At 40.8% G+C, this 14,505-nt stretch overlaps 1 protein-coding gene across 1 annotated transcript in view; it reads right to left on the bottom strand.

Moving 5' to 3' along the window:
* Nucleotides 1-3,223, bottom strand: part of XPOT (exportin for tRNA) — a 40,017-nt gene extending 36,794 nt beyond the window's left edge. Inside the window, exon 1 of the mRNA XM_072655266.1 lies at nt 3,097-3,223. The gene's annotated coding sequence lies outside the window, so the exon portion shown is untranslated. The remainder of the gene's footprint in view (nt 1-3,096) is intronic.
* Between the last annotated feature and the right edge of the window lie 11,282 nt (nt 3,224-14,505).

Here is a 14,505-nt window from a genome sequence, read left to right as displayed (position 1 = left end):
CTGTTGCATTTCATTTCCTGGTAGAGATGTTCATGAATGGTCAAGTAAAAAGAAATAGAACCAGGAGCTTATTAATTACCCCCTGGATAGTGGAGAATTAATTCCACTTAGGAAACTCTACTGAAATCGTTCTTAGCTTTTTCTCCACCAAATAATGCTAGAAATGCAATTCACAGAGTAGAAAAACTTATAAAACAGAAAGAATCTGTATTCTTAGAACTTAGTTAAACAGAATATCTTTTAGTTCCTTATTAAAATGCCACTTATGTAATTCTAACCATCAATTTTAATAGTTTAGTGAGCGATTAGAAAGGTTAGTGATTTAGAGGTGAAAGAAAAGAAAAAATATGCAACATTCTACGATGGTGCCTCTAATCTGAAGGTCCCAAAGGGATGAGGGCTGAATCGCTTCTTTTCTCACAATTATGAAGTCTGGCACACTTCTCAGTTACAGAAATGAGATCTTCCTTAAGAACAGGAATGGGATTGGGCTAAAGGGCAAAGTCAATGTTAAGAAAATACACACAAACATTTCAATACAGTAGAGAAACAAAGTGAGTAGATGAGCTACTTGGGCTAGAATCAAAGAAGTCAGACCTTGGATGGCGAGGGCTTCTCTCCACTTCTAGATTATTAATATATGAACAGACTACAGAACTAGGCATGTGTTGAAAAGTCTATCAACTCTTTGCAGTCAGTTCTTGGCAGAGTATCAATTGTGTACAGCTAAAAGCTGAGAACTCTGGATTTACTCTGCAAATGCAGTCACCACAGGAATCCCAGTATTTCCATTTCTGAAGTACAAATTCACTTAGATAGCCGAAATAAATATCTTCAATTCATGTTTCCTAGTATTTCATTAAATTAAAAAAAAAAATCAATGGACAGGGATCCTGTGCCTTAAGTTCTGTCTCAAGTAACTAAGTCTCCTTTCAGTTCACTAAAAGATTACTTATTAACTGGAGGTGGGTCAGGCACTATCACTTGTTGAGAACAATGGAAAGGGAATTTAGACTTCAAATGACCTCCAAGGTTCACTTTCCTTCCATTACTTTGATAATTTTCCTACAGCAGCCTCTTCTATCAGTCTTTAACAGAAGCTGAGATCTTTATCACAATAACCCATACATACATTAACAATGTGAAGCTAAATCCCTGTTCTCTACCTTTGTGCAGGGCGGGGGAGAAAAGAGAGCCTTAACTCCACTGGTTTGCTGCAAATTTTCTAAGTTTCAGTCCTCTATCTTTACAATGGGCAAAGGACATACAGACCTCTCCTGAAAGCATATAGGTACAGTGTTAAGAGTGTGTGTGTGTTGGATTTGGAGGAGTCAGATGACCTGGCTTTAGATCTCAGCTCTGATTAACCTGTGTTCTAAATTAGGTAAATCAACTAACTTGTCCAGGTCTCAGTTTCCTTTTCTGAAAAATGATGGGGTTGGACTGGATGACTTTACAAGGTCCTTCTAAATCTAAAGCTAAGAGGGAACACAGGAGAAGAAAAAGTCAGCAAAATACTTAAGGGCTGAAATTCTCATCACATTTCTGCTGCATTTATTTTGTGATCTTGGGAAAACAACTTCTAATCTATTTATAGGATTACAGCATCTTAGTTCTAGATTTAGAGTTGAAAGGAGATTTGGAAATCATCTTGTATAATCTTCTCATTTTCCAGATGAGGAAACTGAGGCCCCAAGAGGTGAAAAAGTGACTTGCCAAAGTTTACACAATAAGAGGAAGGTCTAGGCGATTCCATGACTCTAAGTTCAGTATCCTTGCCACAGCCCTAGGAATGTGGTAGAATGATGTATACTTGACTTTTTATAAAAGACACCAAAAAAAAAAAAACCAACCCTAAAAAAAGGGGGAAAAACACTTTGACCCATATGCCAGTGCTTACCTGAATGAAAATCACTGCTAACATTTATAAATGGGCTTTAAGGTTGCAAGCCCCTTTACCAGATTATTTCCAAGTGATCTTCACAGCAACCTTATCAAGTTAGGCGCTATTATGATCCCCTTTTTATGAGTGTGTTGTGTATATATAATATATATGTACGTATATGGGGCATACATAAATGATAAATGTTTGTTGACTGAGGAACTTGACCTCTCTTAAATTTCATCATTTCTTAGGTGACTTGCCCAGGGTCACACACAGCTAGTGTTCTGAGGCTGAAACTGAATTCAGATCTTTCTGACTCCAAGGAGCATCTAGCTGTCTAAAAGGTGAAAATAATTCGCTGACAAGACTAATCAAGAGCTCACAATATACCAAAAAAGCATAAAAATTTAATTGCTGCAAACTCAACACCTCCCTTTGGGGAGAGGAGAGGGATAAAAGAAGGGAAGGTGGAGAAAAACCTAGTGGTTACTAGAGTAAAAAACTACATCACCCCCAAGTCGCAGGTGATGATAATAAAGTATGATCTGTTGTCTGGTAATATCGAAAGATTTAAACCACAGAGCCCTGACACTTAAAAAAAAAAGACTCCTTAACACCTCACCTGTTATCAATAACCAAACCCCTTGGGAAGAAAAAATTAAAATAAAAAACCCTTCCACACTGCGGTGAAGGCTCTTTAAAATCATCTTGGAGGTTTTTTCAAACATCCCCTCATTATCCCAATGACAAGTTTATAATTGCCTGGATGCGACTAGCACAAACCGCGTGTTCCTGTCTTCCCAGCCCCCCCACCCCCACCCCACGCGACTAATGAGCACTGTCGGAGGCCCAGGACTCGTTTTTCTGGTTACGGGAGCATCTTACTTTACGCCAAAAAATTAGAAAAAGGATAAAAAAAAAAAAAAAGAATTAAGAGAGAACCAAGACCCTGCGTGGAATGCTAAGGGCGCCCCCCTCCTGTCCTAGAGGAATCCCTTCCAAGAGTGAAGGGGTCTCGGGTGGGGACAGGGGGCTCCACGTGCTGCTCGCGTGGGAGGGAGAGGCGACCCGCCGACACCCACCCGATGGCCCCCCGCCGGCCTGGATGAAATGGGCCGGAGGGTGACAGCCCCGACACCCCGACCCCCGCAGCGGCGGGGGAGGGGACCACCCCCTGGCCCTCGCCCAGCCCTCCCCCGAGGCGAGCCCACCTTCCCCGGCCGGTCACTCCATCCCCTCCGCGCCTAGTTCAGCCCCGGGAGCAGGTCGCCACCATGGAGCCGCGGAGGAAAGGAGGCGGCGAGCTCCGCAGCCCCGGCCGCCGCTGGGGGCCGGCCGCTCGCAGCTCCTCCGAGTCTCCTACTGCGTGGCGCCCGACGAGCGGGCGGGGTCACCGCAGCAGCAGGAAGGAGCGAGCGCGCGCGCCGCGCGAGCCCCGGGGCACCCACGCCTCCGCCGCCGCCCCCAAGCCGCCGCCGCCTCCTTCTCAGCTCCCGCTCAGACGAGTTCTGATCGCAGAAATCGGGCAAAGGCTGGCAACCTCATGGGCACCCCGATCGTGGCCCGCGAGGCGGAGGAAGCCTACGAATCCCAGCATGCCATGCAGCGGAGGATGACGGTTGTTCCTGGAAGGAGAGGGCAGTGCGGGGAAAGAAAGTTCACCAGTCTCTTCTCTGTGGCTTATCACGTGGTAACGATGCCTTCTGGGAAATGTAGTATTGTCGCCCCTCGAGGCTCTGGACCGGCTGGGTTCTTAAGCGCATGCCAGCAGTGCACCTCCTGGGAATTACAGTATTCTCCCTTGCCTCTCCGCAGGCCTTAGACCGCCCGGATTTAAGAGCGCATGCCAGCTGTGCCTTCTGGGAAATGTAGTACTCTTTCCCCGTCGCCTCCTCCCCAGGCCCCAGATCTCCCGGGTTCGTAAAGGCGTGCCAGCTGTACCTTCTGGGAAATGTAGTATTCTTCCCCACTCCCCACTCAGCTCCAGGCTCTGCTAAGCGCATGCCTGCGTGCTGCAGTTGGCTGACTTTTGCAAAACTCCTAAGGAAGCCGCGGCAGCTGCTTTGAGCGCACGTCTTTTTCCTCCGTGGCCACTGATGGATTCTCGGGCTCCATGTAGATTTCATGGAAATTCACAGAGATGGACAAAGAAGGGACAAATACGTCCTGGAAATTCAGTTAGATGCACATGCCTTAGTCACTCACTCAAACACATATTAAAGCAATCCTGTGACTGATTGCAAGTCAGCAGGCATGAAAGTAACGCCTACGATGTGCCAGGGCACTGTGCAAAACAGTGCATTAGACCATGAAGACTTACAGGCAGGGGCAGGCTGGCTGGGGAATATTTAACAACATACCTGTTTTGAAATAATTCTAATTAAATTGTCTTTGATAAAATTTTTTCTCTACGTTTGGTGATCAATTTATTTTAAAGGGGAGTGTTGAAAAGTATCCTTGGCCATCACACTTTATTCTTTTCCAAACAAATTCAGCATGCAGGCAGAAATTTCTCTTCTCTCCTTCTGCCCCTCACCTCTCAAGCCAACACCCTGGCAAGCAACTCTTAGTGATTGGACCTGGCTACTGCTTCTGCGGGTGCTCAAGCCCCTACCTCCTCAGCAAACTGTACTTGAAGACTCAGAAAAGAGAGTTCTCAAAACCAAACTTCTTGGCACAGTCATGGTTCAAGATCAGAAAGGGAGGTTATCTTATCAGTGGAAGGGACTTTAAAGAAGATAACCACCATCTGCTTTGTTGTTGTACTCTAAAGATCATAATTTTGACTATCATAAATACCCAAATTAACTCTAAAAGACACAAGAAGAAAGATGCTAGTGTATCCAGAGAAAGAACTGATAAATAGAAGTATGAACAAATGATTTTACATATGCATATACCTGTTCGTGTCTAATGGTAGCCATCTCTAGGGCAGGGAGAAGAAAATAAAAAAAAAAAATAAGGTAAATTTACAGAATTTTATTATATGTTTAAAAGGAATAGCATTTGTACATAATATATTTGCAGTTTTGTGTCCAACCATCTTTTTTGTTATGTTATGTTATGGAAATGTTTGCTTTATTCTATAAATTAAAAAAAAAATAAAACCATGAGATCTTTTCATGTGACTTGCAGCTGTGTAATGGCAAGTAAAATAGGATCTTTTGCTGTTTTTGCTTTAGTATATCCAAGAAGTATAATGCCTCTTTTTGAATTGACCAAAGAGGATCTTTCCCACCCGTTGTCTAGCCTGGGAAGATTTGTAAGAAGGTCCTTGGCCTTTTGTTAGTGAGGCACTGGTTCTCAAGGGATGTGATGCCCTCTGGCTCTAAAAAGTATATAAAGACTCTGAGGTGTGGGTTTTTTATTTTGGGGCTTACTGACTGGAAGTGTTTGGTCAGAAGAGGACTCTGAAAAGCTGCTATTAGGAGCCCCCTGGCTTTGAAAACCCAGATGTCAGTGCTTCCCTCTCTGGTAACTATGGTCAGATGGCTGGGGTTCAACTGTCTGTTGAATTCAGGCAGAGGAAGCCAGGTCTGTTGATCTTTAATTTCTCTGTATTTTCTTTGAAGTTCAGGGTGTTGACTCCCCTGAACTAGGTGAATGATATATGTGCTTGGTTAAAAGAATGATACGTGTGCTTGATAAAAGTAATTGTAAACCCTTCAAAAGTTGCCTTTCCTTTTATGAATGCAGATCTAAGAACCTGTGGTAGCAGGCCTCCCTGTGTATGTTGGTGTACTTATTGATACAAGCAGAAACCTCAAATATGGATTATGTCTCATATTAGAATGTGAGTTCCTTGAGATCAGGGACTATCTTGCTTTGAAAAAGAAAATGCTTTTTCATTCACTTGTTTTCTAATTGCAGAATTTAAGATTTACTGTTCAGCCCCCTCATTTTACAGTCCGGATAACTCACAGTTTCGAAAATTGTGATTTATTCTGAGTCAAGCAGGTAGGCAAATAGGGACCCTTACCTTTACATTCAGTGCACACTTCTCCTCATTCAGTACTGCCAACAGAACTCAATCAGTTAGACTATACCTCTAAAAATCAATCAAAATAGAAGCTGATATCTCATTCCAGGGTCAACGGCAACCTGTTTATCTTGGGAGAAATTTCTGTGTACACTCTGGAGTTTCTTTGAAAAGAATAAATGGTTATGGTCAAGGATAGTTTTCACTTCTCCCCTTTAAAATGAGTTGATTAAAACTGGAGAAAAAAATTGATCTCAAAGACCAGAAAACTTGAAGTTTTATATAATTAGAATTATTTGCTTTGGAGTTTGAATCTACCGTTTTTCTCAAGTTAGCATTTTTAGTGCCTGAGGGAAACTTTACCAAAAAAAACCCAAAAAACCAATCTGACACACAAAACAGGAAACTGGACAGCAATTCAAATTTCAAAGCCAAATTCATTTGGGACGGAGGGGCCACAGGGGAGAAAATTGAACCCCAAAGAGAAGGGCGTTCTTCAAGTCTCAGCAAAAATCCCTTCTACACAATGCCTTCCCTGATCCCCCTCAATGCCTTCTCTCTGTTGATTATCTCCAATTTACTCTGTTTCTATCTCCTTTGTACTTAGGTGTTTGCCTGTTGTCTCCATCGTTAGACTGAGGGACTGTTTTTTGTTTTTTCCTCTCTTTGTATCCTCAGCCATTAGCACAGTGCCTGGCTCAGAGTAAGTCCTAAATATGTGCTTGCTTACTGACTGACATTGCTGTTATGGAGGAAGGATGGAGGAGTTGGGGGAAGGGAGAAGAGCAGAGACTAAAGCAATTTCCTATTTTAATTAATTATTTACCAGCTAGTCAGGTGCTAAACTCAGCTGTTTTGAAGCTGCTGAAAGAGAATCAATGTTCTAACCTTCAGTGCCCTTGGGCGAAGCTTCAGTTATTCTCCCCTAGTAAGGTCTTTGTTCCTCGGTTCCTAGGAATTGGGCACCAGCCAGGAGGAACTGTTGTCCTTCCTTCTCAGACTAATGATATCATGAAGGTGATGTCTTGACTTGCAAGTGAATTGGATTTCAGTGAGGCAGAGCTGTGCAAAGTTATCAGTCTCTCTTTCTCCTCCAGTCATCAGAGTCCAGTGGTTAGACATAAGTCAAGACAAATGATGAGGGTCCTGGAGCAGTAGGAGACATGCATGGCCTTTTAAAGCCAAGGTCTTTCCCAGGTCTCAGTTTGTCTGAGGCAATACCCATTCAGAAATCTAAATCTTCAGAAATTCTGTCAGAAGATGGCCTAGTTTGCCTTCACAAAAGAATCCATCTGGGAGGGGAATCTTTGTGGCATCTAAACTAAGCAGAACTGTTGATAAGAAATAGAGTTATCTCACCATGAGCAATAGGAGTTCATTGAAGGCCTAAAGGGCCTTTTTCTAACTTTCAAAATTCTCACTTTGCGAAAAAGCCTAGCTGAAGAAACAAGAAAATGGAGGTAAATTCAATACAAAGATAAGGCACCATCATTATTTGGGAAATGTTTCTTATTTTAGGGGCAGCTAGGTGGCACAGAGGATAGATAGTGCTGGACCTGGAGTCAGAAAGACCTGAGTTCAAATCCAGTCTTAGATACCTAACTGTCTGACCCTCAGAAAATCAATTTACATCTGTCTGCCTCAGTTTCTTCAGTTGTAAAATAGAGATGATGCTGATAACAGCATCTGCCTTCCAGGATTGTTGTGAAGTTTAAATAAGATAGTATTTGTATAGGATTAGCATAATGCATTGTAATATTAAGCAAGCTACTTAACAACTTTTTCTTCCCTGACCATTTTAAAATGAAAAGTTCTCTATGCTTCGACTTGTTTTGTGAAAAGAGGAATCCTAAATCTAACCCCAACACAAACTTGGTTAAATTAATAAAAGAGTTGAATTTAGATATGCATATTATATATACATGTATATAGTCATACAACATACAACACATACATGTACACGTAACTCCAGTCCCACAACCCTTATTGGCAGAGATCAATGACCTAAACCTGCATCAGAGGCAGTTAGCACAAGCTAGAGACTCCAGTCTCTTCAGCCTTCTTCAAATTGTCTTCCAATTGATACATGGTCTGCATTTTGCTTCAGGTTCTCCTGGCTTCCCACTTTGAGAGGGCAGATGAATGATGCCACCCCTCTATTCCCCTATAGTTGTAGAAGGAAAAGACTCTAGGAAGAAGCTGACATGAGAAGAATCAGCAGTCTCTATCATCTTCCCAGATCCAACTTGCTATAGTAGAGACTTCAGGGAAGATGCCCTTGATTGAGATCTAGAATTCTGCCTCTTGGTTAAGCTGAGTTATCTCACTCCCAATGAGAGAACTCCTTCACTGTGTATTGTCTGGTATATATTCCACTATGTACACTTTCTCTGAGTTCTGTTTTGCTGCCAACTTGAATAAATGTGGGTTGTTTGTTTTTGTTTTTATTTTTTTGCTAATTGATTTCTATGTTCATTGTGGAACTGATATTTGGTGGTGTAACAGCAAGGACCCTGACATACACAGGAGGACCTGCTGTACAGGTTTGTAAATCTTCTTTTCTAAAAGGAAAGCAACTTTTGAGTGGTCAACAATCTACTTCAATCAAGCATATATAACATTCACTTAGTTCAGGGGAAAAAGTCAGCCCCCTGAACTTCAGAGAAAACACAAACAGAGAAATAAAGACCAACAGAGAGGGCTTCCAAATGTCTGACCATAAGCAATACATACATCACAGATCAACAGACATATCCAATTGTCTGACCATACATACCTAGTTACCAGAGAAAGAAGTACTAACCTCTGGGTTTTCAAAGCTGGAGGGCTCCTTAGTGGCTGCCCAGAATCTTATCTGGCCAAACACTTCCAGTGAGTAAGCCCCAAAGCAAAACCTCACTTCAGAGTATATATACATTTTTCAGAGCCAGAGGGCATCAGAACCCTTGAGAACCAGTACCTTATTAGAAATTAACAAAAGGTGTGGGCATTCCTACAAAACAAATCTCCCCCAATCAAACATCCCTTAATAGGAAGGCCCATTAATGAGTGGTGGAGATCTTTAACTCTCATTAACATTTCAGGTGGGAAAGGAGTTAAACCTTGGATATAAAGCTTGGGATCCTGCTTCCCCCATTAATGAAATGGTTACCAGAAGTTAGATTGAACCTGAAAAATCACATCCTGTCTAGACTAATAATATTTAAGGGAGAAAATAAATATAATTCTGATTGGTTACCCCCTCTCTCAAAGGAGAGCAGAGTGGTCAAACTGGCTCCAACCTCCTGCTTTCCCTCCTGGCAGTAATTACAGTTTTCTTTGGAGAAGAGGCTAGAGATATCTATTCTGCCTCTAACTTTTGTTCATAAGTGACAGCCCCATGCTACATGTGGGGGATAGCCTTCAACACATACACATATATACATACATATAGATATATAAATACATACATGTATATACATAATACACATATAATACAAATATACATATATATGTATAAATATACATATATGTATATAACTATCCCTAGTTATGTATCTTTAAGGGCTGCAAAGCCCTTATAGATGTTATCTCATTTGGTCCTCACAACAACCCTGTGAAACCAAATTCTACATGACTAATGTGGAAATGTGTCGCATTATTGCATGTATAACCCAGATTGCTTGCCATCTTGGGACAGGGGGATGGGAGGAAGGGATGGAGAAAAATTTGGAACTCAAAATCTCTCAAAAAATGAATGTTGAAAATTGTCTTTACATGTAATTGTAAAAAAAAATACTCTTCAATTAAAAAAAAGAAATCAAGTTCTAGAGCTTTTGATTATTACCATTTTTACAGATGACAAAATTAAATGATTTGCCCATGGTCATATAATAGTAAATGTCATAGAAAGGATTTCCTGGTTCTCAGGGATCTCTTTCCCAAGTATAACACTCTTGACATGAGAGCTTCATTTTAAAATATCTAAATCTACCCCACCCCTCCCCCCCACAGTCATATCCTTCTATGATCACCAAATAGGAAGTGCCTCAATCATTCTTCTCCAAGACTTTTCTCTCCAAATACTCTACTATGTTCTTATTTCTTTTTATATGATCTTCCTGTGCTTGTTTAGCCTTCATTCTTTGAAGTGTTTTGGGTTTCTTGTTTGGTTGTTTTGCTTTCCCCATCTAATTATTTCTCTTTACATATACATTCCCTTTTGGTTCTTTTGGTTTGGTTTAGTACTTTTCTTGGAATTCTCTTGAACCACTAGCCCTATTTCACTTGTTTGCTGTTTTTTGGGATTGCTTTCTCCCATTACCCTATATCAAATGAATTTTTTTTACTTTACCTAACACTAGTGATCCTTCACACCTGAGCGATACAATCATCTGTGGAGTTCAGAAATTCATAATACTAGATAATGCCAAATAACACTGAGAAGATCTAGAGTCAGGAAAGTTGTCCAGTTGCCCAAGAAGTTGAGAAAAAATTCAGTGAAAATCAAAATGCATTTATTAAGAATCTGTGTTTAGCAGCATCCTCCACTAAATTATGACTTGAATACCTCATCACAACCTCCAGTTCACCATTGCCTTATTACAGTGAAAGTAAAAAGAAGACTTTGCTAAGGAACCTCTGTGAAGTTGCCTTTCCTGCTTCTGAGAAACTACTTGTGTGACAGCATTTGGATGGGTCAGAAGCAGCAAGGGAAATTTGTTGCATGTTCTATGGGATGGCTCCTGCTACAAAATTATCTTTAAAACTGGAACTTAATGAACTCTATCTTGTAAACAAACTGATTTTTCATCAAATGATCATTGTAGAGATCAATGATGTTTTTCAATTTAGGTACCAACCTACCTCCTTCAGATTTCAGCTAATTTTACACAGACATAATCTGACTTTAGCTGAAGAGATGGGAGATGAAGCTCTCCCACTTAACCAACCAACCAAAAAACAAAACAAAACAAAACCCCAAACAGAAAACATTTAATACCATAAAAATATATAGCAATACATTTTAAAGGAAAAAATAAGACCAAGCAGAAGTCAAAAAAGACTTCATTTAGTGAGTTAATGAATACAGTTATCCCTTCCACATCATGAGGGTCAGGGATCACAGTGCCCTGTGATCTGGAAAATCCAAATAAAATTCTTGGCCCTCCCTTCATACCAGAGAAGACGTCTGAATTTCTTCTTTCTTTTATGAAGTGTTTACAATACCTTACTGTAAAATTTAGGTTAAATATTTGATCATAGGCCATATGGAGGTCAATGTTAAATAAAAATACTCTTTCTCTGATATCTGCTGACCTTCTCAAAACTCCCCCAAAATTCTTATTTAATTTCTAACCCCAACCTGTAATATACTGAAACCATGATGGAGGAAGTTGCAACATGGAAGGGATAACTGTAACTGTAACAAAAGCCGATGCTCAACTGTTTGGAAAGCTAGTTTTATTTTTGTTTACATGGGTTAAACATTATTCTTGCAATTTTGCTTATATTCAGTCAATTAAGAAATTTATTAAGTATCTACTATGTGCCAGATACTGTGCTAGGTACAGGGGTTACAAATACAAAAAATGAAAAAATATTCCTACTTGAAAGAACCTTACATTCTAATAGATAAGACCATGATAAAATGTATGTGTGTATATACATACATATGCACACACATACCTATATATTTAATATATATAAAAGTATAAAGTATATATATGTATGTATATATACATAATATATCTAAAGTTTATAAACATAAAGTTAATAAATACAAATAAATGCCAAGTAGTTAAATACAAGGTAGTTTGGGAGGGAGGACATTAGTGGTAGGGAAATCAGTAAGGGCTCCATGTAGGAGCTAGTGCATGAACTTTCTCTTAAGGAAAGAAGGGGATGTGAAGTGAGAAGGCACTACATTCCAGGTATGGAGAATGACCAATGTAAGGCCACAAAGATGGGAAATGGAGCCTCCATGCATGAGGAAGAGAAAAGACCAGTTTAGTTGTATTGCAGAGTTCAGGAGGAGGCATCATGTCCAATGAAATAAAAATAAAAATAGGTTGGCACCTGGTTGTATAGCGCCTTAAGAGCTAAATGGGAGCTCATATTTAATCCTAGAGTCAATAGGAAATAACTGGAGCTGATGGAGTAGGAGTGTCAGATGGACAGATATGAGTTTAAGGAAAACTATTATTAATCTATGACCTTACTCATAAATCAAAGATAGCTAGCTGTCAGTCAACAAGCAATCTCTACATTCCAATAGGCGAGGTAACGATGTGAACAAACAACTACGTAAGAACAAGATACAGAGAGGATAAATTGGAGATAATCAACAGAGGGAAGGCACTAGCATTAAAGGGGATCAGGAAAGGCTCCTTGCGCAAGGTGGGAATGTATATAGATATCATACCCTTACCTGCAAGTGCTCTGCCCAAAGGAATGCCAATTTTAATTGCTGAAATCTCAAAAGATATATTGGGGTTTAAGGGCTGGATTTTTTTCTTAAGGACCATGTCTTAAACCCAAATCACTCAGGCTCTCATTGATTAGTCAACAACATGTCTCAGGCTAAACCCCACTTTGTCATTTGTTTGGACTCCACTTGGCTCAGAGTGTGTGTTCGTCCTTCTTTGCCGAAGAAGACCATGCCATCAGAGAAATAATGACATAACTTGCACTTGACTTTTTTTTTTTTTTGAGTGACGGAGGGCTATGCAGGTCACCAGCCTCACTTCTCCTCCAGAACCATCTGAATCCAGTGACCAGAAATTCAGCAGGATGACTGGAGATGACCCAGAATGAGGCAATTGGGGTTAAATGACTTGCCCAAGGTCACACAGCTAGTGAGTGTCAAGGGTCTGAGGTGAGACTTGAACTCAGGTCCTCCTGACTCCTGCACTGGTGCTCTATCCACTGCACCAGTTGGCTGCCCCTGTCTCAGAGCAAATGTAAATTGGGAGTTAATGTGGCACTGAGGGAACATTAGCGTCTAGGAGCCAGGAGGACTTCAGTTCAAATCTCAGCAGTTGATGATTAGAGAACGACTGTTTCCTAATCGGCTCACATGAGGTTAATTACACTATGTGACCTTGTGAGTTACCTTTGTTAGCTGAGGTGGGGCATAAAGAAATTTACCTGATGGGGGTAATTAGTGTTTGTAGTTACATGGAATTCTGATCAGTCAGTGCATCCTTGAGGCTCAAGTGAATGTAAAGAGCAATTGTTTCTGTTTTGGCCAGAAACCCTGAGGGTCTTTCCTTCCCAGACTGACTTTTTCTTTTGGCTAGGTAAAAGAGACATTCTCTGCCTCATTTCTTACCTAGTCTTAAACACTGAATGGGTGTTGCCTCAGTCAAACTGAGACTTATTAAAGATCTTAGCTTTAAAAGGTAAGGTCTCAAAAAAAAAAAAAGAGACGGAGATCTCTCGCTGTATCTAGGACCATCTCCTGATATCCAGGACCAGTCATCCTGATCTATATCTTGTCATTAGACCCTGATAGCTCTGGAGGAGAAAGTGAAACTGATGACTCTGCACAACCTCCTTCACTTGAATCTGATTCACTTGTATGTCATGGCATCACCTCCCTGATGTCATAGTTTTCTTTGAGAATGAAGGACAGCAACATGTATCTTGTATGAACCAATTTCTGTATATAAGGTTTCTATTACCATGCAAACTCCTTGAAGGTAGGGAATAATACCAAATCTCTGCTCCCTTACAGGCTTCTGTTGAGGGGCTTCCTGTTTCTTCCATGAGGACTAGGCAAGAACTCTTTCTCACCTTTATACAGAAACTCAAGATTGCCTCGAGTCACCTAGGGAATCCTCTTTGTTCCAGGTAAACACTTATTCACTGTAGTTATACAGAGTCAGTTTTATGTCCCCACCATGTCTTTGGAAAGTAAAAGCACCTCCTAACAATATCACCCCTAGGTCTCTAAAGTCCTTTTGGGGAGTGAGTTTCCAAACTATATCAGGAAAAAGGAGACCTGCCAATCCAGGGAATTTGAACAGGGTACATGAAACCCTCTGAAGGGGCCAGGAACTCAAGGCCTGTGTTATGCCCTGGGGATAAAGACCTCAAGTGGATCAATTAGAGCTATTACCCAAAGCAGTCTATCCATTCTGAGTAAGTCTTCCTGGAGACTGGATCTAAGACTGGAGTAGAGGGTCTTTCTCCTTTCTAGGCTGGCATCATTTTATGTTGGACATGGTTTCTGAGAGGTAGCACACTTAATCCCAGCTATTAGGGGCAAAATGATTAAGACAAACTTCTGCCTTATGTTTAGGGTCAATTTACCATTTTCGAGCAAGTCAAAGGTCATGATGTATAAAAGGATTCTCTGACTGGCATGGAGTCCAGTTGGGCAGAGATAGCTGTATCATTCTTAGTTAGGGAATGATGTTCCCATGCCCAAAATAACATGGCATCACCAAGTACTCATAGGCAAGGACCCATTGGGCTAACAGAGAAGGTATCAGGGATAGGAGCAGAGGCCTCAGTCTCTGACAGCCTAACAACCTTTTTGTTATGGGCATTAGTACCTGAGATACCCAGCTGAATTCTATCTTGAATACACCTTTTCTTTTTTTAACAATGAAAGCCTCCCATGATCTATCTTGTTAATGAAACTCTTGGTGTATGA

Source organism: Notamacropus eugenii, chromosome 3, assembly GCF_028372415.1.
Source record: "Notamacropus eugenii isolate mMacEug1 chromosome 3, mMacEug1.pri_v2, whole genome shotgun sequence".
Classification (NCBI taxonomy): Eukaryota; Metazoa; Chordata; class Mammalia; order Diprotodontia; family Macropodidae; genus Notamacropus; species Notamacropus eugenii.
This window is presented reverse-complemented; position numbering and strand designations above follow the sequence as displayed.